Genomic DNA, 11,810 nt, shown 5'->3' with positions numbered 1-11,810 from the left:
ATACAGCAAAAGCAGTGCTAAGAGGGAAGTCTATAGCAATAAACACCTATATCAAAATAGTAGAAAGATTATAAGTTAACAATCTATTGAAGAACCCCAAAGAACAAGAAAAGCAAGAACCAACAGAACCCCAAATTAGCAGAAGATAAGAAATAATAAACATCAGAGCAGAACTTAAAAAAATAGAAACTGAAAAAAATATAAAGAATCAATGAAATGAAAAGCTGTTTTTCAAAAACATAAACAACTTTGATGAATGCTCAATAGACTAACCAAGAAAAGAGAAGGACCAAATAAACAAAATCAGAAATGAAAAAGGAGACATTACAACTGATAACACAGAAAAAAAAGAGAGAGACTATTATGACCAACTATACACTAACAAACTGGAAAACCTAGAGGAAATGGATAAACTCCTGGAAACATACAATCTACCTAGTTTGAATCAGAAAGAAATAGAAAACCTAGACAGATCAATAATATAGATTTAATCAGTAATAAGGACTCCCAGCAAAGAAAAACCCAGAACTAGATGAATTCACAGCTGAATTCTACCAAATATACAAAGAACTAATACCAACCTTCCTAAACCTATGCCAGAAAATTGAGGAGCAGATAATTCTCCTTAACTTATGCTATGACACCAGCATCACCTTTATATAAAATCCAGATAAGAACACAACAATCAAAGAAAGCTGCAGGCCAATGTTCCTGATGAATATAAGCACAAAAGTCCTCAAGAAAATACCTATGAGTGAACTAAATCTACCAACAGATCAAAAAGGTAATACATCACAATAAAGTGGGATTTATACCAACGATATAAGAATGGTCTAGCATACACAAATCAATAAATACGAACAGCACATCAACAGAAAGAACAAAACTTTATAGTCATCTCTGAAGACACAGAAAAAGCCTATGATAAAATTTAACATCCTTTCATGATAAAGTCTCTCAACAAACTGGGCATAAAGAAAACATGCCTCAACATAATAAAGGTCATTTATGACAAATCCACAGCTAGCATCAGCTAAAAATTGAAAGCCTTTTCTCTAAGAACTGGAACAAAACAAGCATGCCCACTTTTACTGCTCCTATTCAACATAGTACTGGAAGCTCTAGATAGAGAAAATAAGCAAGAGAAATAAATAAAAGGCATCCAAATTGGAAAACAGGAAGTCAAATTGTTCCCCTTTGCTGATGATAACATCTTAAATCTAGAAAATCTTTAAGACTTCACCAAAAAACTCTTAGATTAATAAAAGAATCCTATAAAGTTGCAGAATATAAAAGCAACATACACAAATCTGTAGCATTACTATAGAAAAGTAATGATCTAGCTGAGAAAGAAATGAAAAAAATTATATTTACAATAGCTACCAAAAATACCCTGGAATAAATTTCACCAAGGAAGTGAAAGATCTCTACAAGGAAAACTACAAAACACTGATGAAAATAATTGAAGATGACACAAACAAATGGAAAAACGTTCTATGCTCATGAATTGAAAGAATCGAAATGGTAAAAATTACCATACTGCCTAAAGCAATCTACAGATTCAACATACTCCCTGTCATGATACCAACGTCATTTTTTTCACAGAATTAGAGATACTAATATTCATATGGAACCAAGAATGAGCGTGAATTGCCAACATAATACTGAGCAAAGAAAAAAAAAAAACAGAGTTGGAGGCATCACATTCCCTAACTTCAAATTATATTACAAGGTTTTAGTAACCAAAACAATATGGTGTTGGTATAAAAAGACACATACACCAATGGAACAGGATAGAGAGCCTAGAAATAAAACTACATATTTACAGTCAATTGATTTTTGATAAAGCCAGCAATAACTCACACTGGGGAAAGGACATCCTTTTCAATAAATAGTGTTGGGAAAATTGGATACCCACATATAGAGAACATAACTAGACCTCTATCTCTCACCGTATAAAAAAATCAAACAAATGAACTAAATACTTAAACATAAGACTCAAAACTATAAAAGTACTAGCAAAAGCCTGAGGAAAACTGTCCCAGACAATGATCGAGGCAAAACAAATTATGACTAAGACCTCAGAATTATAGGCAATAGAAACAAAAACAGACCAAACGGGACTATATTAAATTGAAAATCTTTGACACTGCAAAGGGAACAAGCAACATAGTGAACACAACCTGTTAAATGGGGAGAAAATATTTGCAAACTATTCATCTGACAGGTTACTGATATCTAGAATATACAAGGGACTCATTTCAACAGAAAAAAAAAATCTAATTAAAAAGTAAGCAAGGACATGAATGAATGTTTTTCAAAAAAAAAAAGACAAAAAAATGGCAAACAAGTATATGAAAAAGGGCTCAACATCACTATTCTTAGAGAAATGCAAATCAAAGCCATCACCAGATAATATCTTACACTAGTCAGTGACTATTATTTAAAAAGCAATTAATAATGCCTTTACAAATTAATAAAACTAAAATTTTTAAAATAAAAATTGCTAATGGCTATTATTAAGAAGACAAAACCTTTAACAGATGTTGACAAGAATACAGAGAAAAGAGAACTAGTATACACTGTTGGTATGAATGTAAACTAATACAGTCACTATGGAAAACATTATGGAAAGTTCTCAATAAACTAAAAGTATAATGAGATGGTTTGGCTGTGTCCCCACTCAAATCTCAACTTGAATTGTATCTCCCAGAATTCCCACATGTTATGGGAAGGACCCAAGGGGAGGTAATTAAATCATGGGGGCCAGTTTTTCCCGTGCCATTCTTATGACAGTAAATACATTTCTTGAGATCTGATGGGTTTATCAGGGGTTTCTGCTTCTGCTTCATCCTCATTTTCTCTTGTTGTTGCCATGTAAGAAGTGCCTTTTGCCTCTCACCATGATTCTGAGGCCTCCCCAGCCATGTGGAACTGTAAGTCCAATTAAACCTCTTTTTCTTCCGGGTCTTGGTTATGTCTTTATCAGCATCATGAAAACAGACTAATACAGTAAACTGGTACTGAGAGTGGGGCATTGCTGAAAAGATACCCAAAAACGTGGAAGTGACTTTGGAATTGGGTAAAAGGAAGAGGTTGGAACAGTTTGGAGGGCTCAGAAGAAGACAGGAAAATGTGGGAAACTGAAACTTCTTAGAGACTGGTTTCATGGCTTTGCCCAAAATGCTGATAACGATATGGACAATAAGGTCCAGGCTTAAGTGGTCACAGACGGAGATGAGGAACTTGTTGGAAGCTGGAGTAAAGGTGACTCTTGTTATGTTTTAGCAAAGAAACTGGCAGCATTCTGCCTCTTCCATAGAAATTTGTGTAACTTTGAACTTGAGAATGATGATTTAGGGTAACTGGCAGAAGAAATTTCTAAGCAGCAAAGCATTCAAGAGATGACTTGGGTACTGTTAAAGGCATTCAGTTTTATAAGGAAAGCAGAGCATAAAAGTTTGGAAAATTTGCAGCCTGACTAAGGGGTAGAAAAGAAAAACCCATTTTCTGGGGAGAAATTCAACCCAGCTGCAAAAATGTGTGTAAGTAGTAAGGAGGCTAACATTAATCCCCAAAACAATGGGAAAAAAATGTCTCCAGGCCATGTCAGAGACCTTCATGGCAGCCCCTCCCATCACAAGCCTGGAGACCTAGCAGGAAAAAGTGGTTTTGTGGGCCAGGCCTAGGTTCCTTGTGCCATGTGCAGCCTAGGGACTTGGTGCCCTGTGTTCCAGCCACTCTAGCCATAGCTGAAAAGGGCCAAGGTACTGCTTGGGCTGCGGCCTCAGAAGGTGGAAGCCCCAAACCTTGGTATCTTCCATGTGGTGTTGAGCCTGCGGGTGCACAGAAATCAAGAATTGAGGTTTGGGAGCCTCTGCCTAGATTTCAGAAGATGTGTGGAAATGCCTGGATGCCCAGGCAGAAGTTTGCTGCAGGGGCAAGTTCCTCATGGAGAACCTCTGCTAGGGCAGTAACAAAGACAAATGTGGGGTTGGAGCCCCAACACAGAGTACCTACTGGAACACTAGCTAGTGGAGCTGTGAGAAGAGGACCACCGTCCTCCAGACCCCAGAACGGTAGATCCACCAACAGCTCATACTGTGTGCCTGGAAAAGCTGCAGACACTCAATGCCAGCCTGAGAAAGCAGCCAAGAAGAAGGCTGTACCCTGCAAGGCCACAACAGTGGAGCTGCCTAAGACCATGGCAACCCACCTCTTGCAACAGCATGACATGGATGTGAGACCTGCAGTCAAAGGAGATCATTTTGGAGCTTTAAAATTTGACTGCCCTGCTGGATTTTAGACTTCCGTGGGCCCAGTAACCCCTTTGTTTTGGCCAATTCCTCCCATTTGGAATGGCTGTATTTACCCAATAAGTGTACACCCATTCTGTCTAGAAAGTAAATAGCTTGCTTTTGATTTTACAGGCTCATAGGCTAAAGGGACTTGCCTTGTCTCAGATGAGAGTTTGGACTGTGGACTTTTGGGTTAATGGTGAAATGAGTTAAGACTTTGGGGAACTGTTGGGAAAGCATAATTTGTTTTTAAATGTGAGAACATGAGATTTGAAGAGGCCAGGGGCAGAATGACATGATTTGGCTGTGTCTCCACCCAAATCTCAACTTGAATTGTATCTCCCAGAATTCCCACATGTTGTGGGAGGGACCTGGTGGGAGGTAATTGAATCATGGGGTCTGGTCTTTCCCTTGCTATTCTCATGATAGCGAATAAGTCTCACAAGATCTGATGGGTTTATCAGGGGTTCCCACTTTTGCTTCCTCCTTATTTTCTCTTGCCACCACCATGTAAGAAGTGCCTTTCACCTCTCACCATGATTCTGAGGCCTCCCCAGCCATGTGAAGTGTAAGTCCAATTAAACCTCTTTTTCTTCACAGTCTCAAGTATCTGTTTATCAGCACCATGAAAACAGACTAATATATATAAAATTACCATTTAATCCAGCAATTCCACTACTAGAATTGGAATTCCAAAGGAAAATAAATCAATAGATCAAAGAGATACCTGCACTCACATGTTTACTGCAGCATTATTCGCCATAGCAGAGATACGGAATCAACCTAAGTGTTTATCAACAGATGAATGCATCAAGAAAATGTGGTATACATATGCAGTGGAATACTATTCAGCCATAAAAAAGAATAATATCCTGTCATTAGCAGGAATATGGATGCAACTGGAAGTCATTAAGTGAAATAAGCCAGACACAAAAACACAAATATTGTACATTCTCCCTTAGATGTGAGAGCTAAAGAATTTGATCACATGGAGTTAGAGAGTAGAGAGATAAATAACAGAGACTGGGAAGGACGAATGGGGGAAAAGGGGGAGAATGAAGAGAAGTGGGTTAAAATTTGCAACCATATAATAAAATAGAAGGCATACATTCAATGTCTGTTAGCAGAGTAAGCAGACTATATCTAACAAAATGTACTGTACTTGGCTGATTGGCATCATAAATACCCTGACTTAATCACTACCTAAGATATGCATATACAGAATTTCTCATGTATTCCCATAAATTTGTATAAATTAAGAAAACAAAGATATCTAAACACTGACTGTCAACAGGCTTATGGAAAATTTTGACAGAATAGTTTTTGAGTCCTTTGTCCTTGCTGAATTCACTCACCCTTCCATAACCTCATAATATACCAGTCCCATAATGCCTCCCTTGACTCCTTATTGTACTGTTACTTTTATAATTTTAACTATTAACTCACCTTTAATAAATGATGATGTTGGGCAGTTTATATAACTGGTATTATTTTTATAGTAGTTCTCTTCATTCACATAGTACATTACCATTACCAAAGATATTGCTAAATATATTAGATTATTTTACTCCTCAGTACAATTTCTATTTCTGCCCAGATTACCAATCATTTTTCAGTTTCTCAATGAAAACTTGTAATTGACTTTTAGTATTTACTATTTTCAATTTTAAAACAAGCTTGCTACTTTTCACTTCAAGATATGTTTTGTATTTTGCCTTTTACTTCCAGTTTATCTGTTATTACTATAAACTCCATCATTACTATCATTATCCCAATAGCAATTATGAATTATTACAGACATTCTAGTAGTTTAGAAGTCATGAGAGAGAATCAGGAAGCCTGGATAAAATTTGTACAGCCCCGGCCGGGCGCATTGGCTCACACCTGTAATTCCAGCACTTTGGGAGGCTGAGGTCATCGGATCACGAGGTCAGGAGATCGAGACCATCCTGGCTAACACGGTGAAGACCCGTCTCTACTAAAAATACAAAAAAAAAAAAAAAAATAGCCGGGCATCATGGTGGGCGCCTGTAGTCCCAGCTACCGGGAAGGCTGAGGCAGGAAAATGGCGTGAACCCGGGAGGCGGAGCTTGCAGTGAGCCGAGATCACGCCACTGCACTCCAGCCTGGGCGACAGAGCAAGACTCTGTCTCAAAAACAAAAAAAAAATTTGTATAGCTCCTAGTAAGTTGATTAAGCTCACTGGACCTCAATGATTTCATCTGTAAAATGAAGATAATGATTACAAATTCTCTCTTACATTGTTTTGAGGATTAAAAGTTACTTAATTCATGTAAAGTGCTCAGAATATTGGCTCATAGTAAGCATTTTAATAATTCTTATTATATTTCATTTTGCTTTGCCAAATAATTTGCTAAGATAATCAAATTTATCTTCTAATTCAATTAACTCATTCAATGATATAAATACCATTTTGAAGAATTATTGATATTTTTATTGCCAAATAATATTTCATTAAATGGATATATCATATTCTATTTATACATTTATCAGCTAATGGACATTTGTGTTTTGTCTACTTTGTGGCTATTATGAATAATGTTACTATGAACATTAATGCTTCCATTTTTATGTAGACTTTTTTTCGTTTCTCTTGAGGAGCATAGAAATACTAGATTATATGATAAATCCTTGTTTAAACTCTTGAGAAACTGACAGACTGCTTTTTAAAGTATTAATAGCTACACCAGAGCTAATTCAACTAGTTATTTAATGAAAGTGCTTAGCACAGTATCTGACACATAGCAGAAGGGAATTAAAAGCCATTAGCTTTTCCCTGTACTTCCAGCACCCAAATTCCATCCACTCACATGTGTAAGGTCTAATAACACCAATATATTATCGCCTCTCAGAGTGTGATTATTTATTCACTCAAAAGCACTACAGATCAGCTACTTTCCTAGTAAGTCTATGAATATGTAGACATTTCCCTGTGTCTCAGTTCTGGTATCACTGTTAATATTTTGAGGTATATTTTTCTAGATATTTTTTAGTTTAAATACTAATATGCCATGGAAAATTGTATACATAATTTTTAAAGAGAAATATTACAACACAATTGTTTGAAACATATTTAATTTTTAAAAGATCCAGAGAAAGACATTTTGGATATCTAGTCATGTCAATACATTCAGATATATTACTTTTCAAGGTAGATGCCTGGTCTTTTATATTAAAATTTTATAATTTAATCAATCTAGGTATTCAAGTGTTCATTTACTGTGGTGAACAAGGATTTCAAATACACACCTTTGTGTGTGTGTTGAATGTGTTTGCGTATAATTTTATAACAGTTTTATTGAGATATAATTCAGATACCATAAAATATACCCTTTTAAAGTATTCTTGGAATGTGAAGTTGTTCAAGCATCACCGCAATCAAGTTTAGAACATTTTCATTGCCCCAAAAAGTAATTCTGTATCCATCAGCAGTCACTCCCCATTTACTCCCAACTTCTCTAGGCATAGGCCAATACCAATCTATTTTCTGTCTCTATAAACTTGCTTGTACTAGATGTTTTACATAAATTGAATAATATATTATGTGGTCTTTTGTGATTGACTTCTTTCATTTAGCACAATGTTTATAAGATTCATCTATGTGGTAGCGTGTGTCAGTAGTAGTTTATTTTTATTGCCAAACAATATTTCATTGAATGGACATATTACATTTTATTTACACTTTCATCATGTAATGGACATCTGGGTTGTGTCTACTTTGTGGTTATTATGAATAATGTTGCTATGAACATTCGAGCTTCTATTTTTTTGCATAGGCATTTTCTTTTCATTTTTCTTGAGGAGTGGAAATACTAGATCACGTGATAAGTCCTTGTTTAAGCTCTTGGGAAACTGATAGACTGCTTTTCAAAGCGGCTACACCATTTTACATTCCTAATCGCAGTTTATGAGGCTTCAAATTTCTCCCCATCTTCACTAATGCTTTTTTTTTAATTAACTTTTTAATTTTTGCCATCATATTGAGGGTGAAGTGATATATCATGTGGTTTTGGTTTTCATTTACCTGATGGCTAATGAGGTTAAGCATCTTTTCATGTTCTTATTTGCTATTGAAATACCTTATTTGGAAAAATGTCTATTGCGGTCCTTTGACCATTTTTAATTGGAATATGTGTCATTTTATTATTACATTGTAAGAGTTCTTTATATATTCTACATATAAGTCAATTTTGGGGGGAAAGAGTTTTAGAGCTCTCTGTTCTTATGAAATTTGTCTCTCTCTCTCTCTGTCTCTCTCTCTTATCAAAATCTCTGGGTCAATGATGAGTGAACTTGAGAAGAGTTTGTTGCCTCTCCTCTTCTTGGCTCGTTTCTCTTTGCATGGAATATTCCCCTATGACCATGCTGGAGTGAGGGTGATTGGGCTCTAAGATTCCCATCCTCTCCTGCCTGGGGCATAGCCTCTAACCTATGAATGGTGGCTGCATAAAGAAAAAGAGACCTGACTTCTTAGTTGCAGTCATTAAAAATGTATCTTCTGCAACTTGGAGTTTAAGTGAATGAGAAATACTGGTCACCTGCCCCTCCAAGTGAGAATTCCTATCCATAGGTGGAAGATAAGAGCAAAGGGTGTCTAGTCTTCTCACCAACACTCAACCAGATTGGAGATTCTGTCAGTCTGTGTGGTGGGGAGAGAACAGACTGTGGCTCAAGTGCTACAGATTGTTGGTGTTTTCTGCTGATATTTAGTAAATTTTCTTGAATAAATGTTTCTTCGTTTGTTGAGCTGGAGATTTTAATCGTTATTTTTTAAATAATTTTTACTTGTTGTGGCTGTTTCATTGGGGGATGGGTCTGTGGATCTCCTTACACTACCATTTCAGGGCGATGAAACATATATATATTATATATTACATAAATTATTATATAATATATAATATATATTTATGTTATGTGAATGTAACTGTAAAAATAGAATATGGGGACAAAAAGTAATGTTAAGTTTAAACTTTAACAGATATATTCAGATTACCCTCCAAAAAATTGAAGCAATTTATTTTCCTTAAGAGTGGAGAAGGTTTTTTTATTATTATTATTTAGATTTTATTTGTTTTGTATTGAAGATGGAAATATTTCTAAATTGTGGAAAGGGAACCAGAAGGGAGGAGCTGTTTGTGGATAGATGAAAAAGTCATGGATGAAGTATCTTGGGGAAAAGTTTAAGAATGAATCTTGAACATAGAATAAGTAATTAGTCTTGGGTTGGATGGATAAAGGAGCAGAGATAACATTGTGGTCAACACATAACTGTGTTATTTAAGTTCTAAATATTTTTATGTTTTAAAACTTGCATGGTTCCCCTATTGATTCCATGCTTCTGCAAAAAAAAAAAAGTATGATCCTTGTCTTTAATAAAAGTGTGACTCTGTGCTTTTACAACCTTAGCACACTTACGTATCTCTGATCACATACAGTTTTTCAAAAGGCATTTTTTTTCCCACTAGGAATAAAGAAAACAGTCCAGGTCTGGTGGCTCATATCTGTAATCTCAACACTTTAGAAAATTGAGGTGGGAGGATTGCTTGAGACCAGGAGTTTGGGACCAGCCTGGGAGATACAGTGAAGCCCTGTCTCTAAAAACATCATTTAAAAATTAGCCGAGCATGGTGGCACATGCCTGTAGTCTCAGTTACTTGGGAAGATGAGGAGAGATCACTTGATCCCAGGGGTTCAAGGCCGCAGGGAGCTATGATCATGGCACTGCATTCCAGCCTGGGTGACAGAGCAAGACCCATTCTCTAAAAAGAGAAAGAGAGAAAGAAAGAAAGAGAGAGAGAGAAAGAAAGAAAGAAAGGAAGGAAGGAAGGAAAGGAAGGAAGGAAGGAAAGGAAGGAAGGAAGGAAAGAAGGAAGGAAAAGAGAGAGAAAAAGAAAGAGAGTGAGAGGAAGGAGGGAGAGAGGGAGGGAGGAAGGAAGGAAGGAAGGAAGGAAGGGGAAAGAGATGATACTTCTTTATATGACAGTACTGTGGAGAAAGTTCTACCAGAATCTTAAATAACTGAAATTTGTCATAGAGAGATTTAATCACTGTTATAAAATGTGCTTAACTTTCATTAGAAAACCCCTCAATACATCCAGTTGATACCATCTATGATCATGCCCTTTTATAGAGCTGACAATATCAAATAAGGTTAAACATATACCCATAAAATATGGCAATAATTGGGCATCTATATCTGAGCAAAGCAATTTGTCTTGAGTCTTTAATTTTGCTTTAGTGTGTTTCTGTCAAGATCTCTCTTCAATCTTTAGTGGTAGAATATTGAATTGAATGCATAACTCTGTGATTTGAAACATTAATTAGGGCAATGTGCAGAAGAAAATTTACATAGAAGTCTACATTTTACACAATAGAAGTTAAATTTGCTACTAATATGTGTTAGACTAGCCTGCTTTTATTTTTCAAAAAGTTGTATGTTGAACATTTAATATTCTGCCTTCAAATATATTGTGTAATTCAGTTCTCCGTATTTTGGAGTTGGGTAATGACCAACTAGAGAACATCCAGAAAAAGGCAATCAGAAGAGTGAATGATCTGGAAATGATCTCAAGAAGAAAATTTAAGGAATAGCAAATATTCACCCTGGAGAAGAGAAGGATAATTGTGAACATTAAAAGTGTCTTTAGATGCTATGGGGAGAAAAGACATTTGATTTAGTCTTTATAGAACCATAAAGATTAACAAAGTTATTGAAAGAACACTTTATTAAGATTTAAAAGGTTTCTTGAGTTATATCTTTTACTAAATAGTTATATACCCTTGGGCAAATGCTTTAATAGGTCTAGGATTCCATTCCCTTCTGCCATTTCCTTCTGTTTTATCAAAACATGTGGCTCTCAAATGTTCTGCTTCTGTAGAGGCTTTTATAGATTACCATTATGTATCTTTACTTGATCCATGCAGCCCTCCAGTGAAACAAAATGTCCTGTAAATCATCCATTCCACTTGTCCCTAATTTCCACTAATAACAAAACTAAATGCAATGGCAGGTGTGGCAAGATCAACAACAAGTCAATTATTTAAGTAATTCCATGTTCAATCCCATCCTCCTCCTCTGAGTTCTTTCCAACTAGCTGTCTTTCTGAATAAATGGTTAGGAACTTAATGAGGCACTGATGAAACATATTACCACAAAATTAATAACTTAGCCAATACTAAGGTATTATATATAGATTAATGTCTAATGGAATGAAGGTTAATAGTGATACATAAATAATCCTAAAAGTTATTTTTTTAAAATCTTCATGGCTATAGGATGACTGAGACATTATTTATTACAAAGCCATTTAGGAGAAGACCTAAGGGCATTAGCTGATGATCAAATCAATGGGAATTCACAGTGGAGTGTAGTAACAATGATAATTAATCTTAGATTATATTCATGCTCTAAGAGTATAGTACTTAAAACAAGAGAAATGCTGTTCACATTTTGCCCTTAATTTGTCAGACCCACATGGATTATTAAGAGCA

Source organism: Hylobates moloch, unplaced genomic scaffold (genome assembly GCF_009828535.3).
Source record: "Hylobates moloch isolate HMO894 unplaced genomic scaffold, HMol_V3 SCAFFOLD_16, whole genome shotgun sequence".
Taxonomy (NCBI): Eukaryota; Metazoa; Chordata; class Mammalia; order Primates; family Hylobatidae; genus Hylobates; species Hylobates moloch.
The sequence above is the reverse complement of the archived record's forward strand: the minus strand, read 5'-3'. Positions refer to the sequence as shown.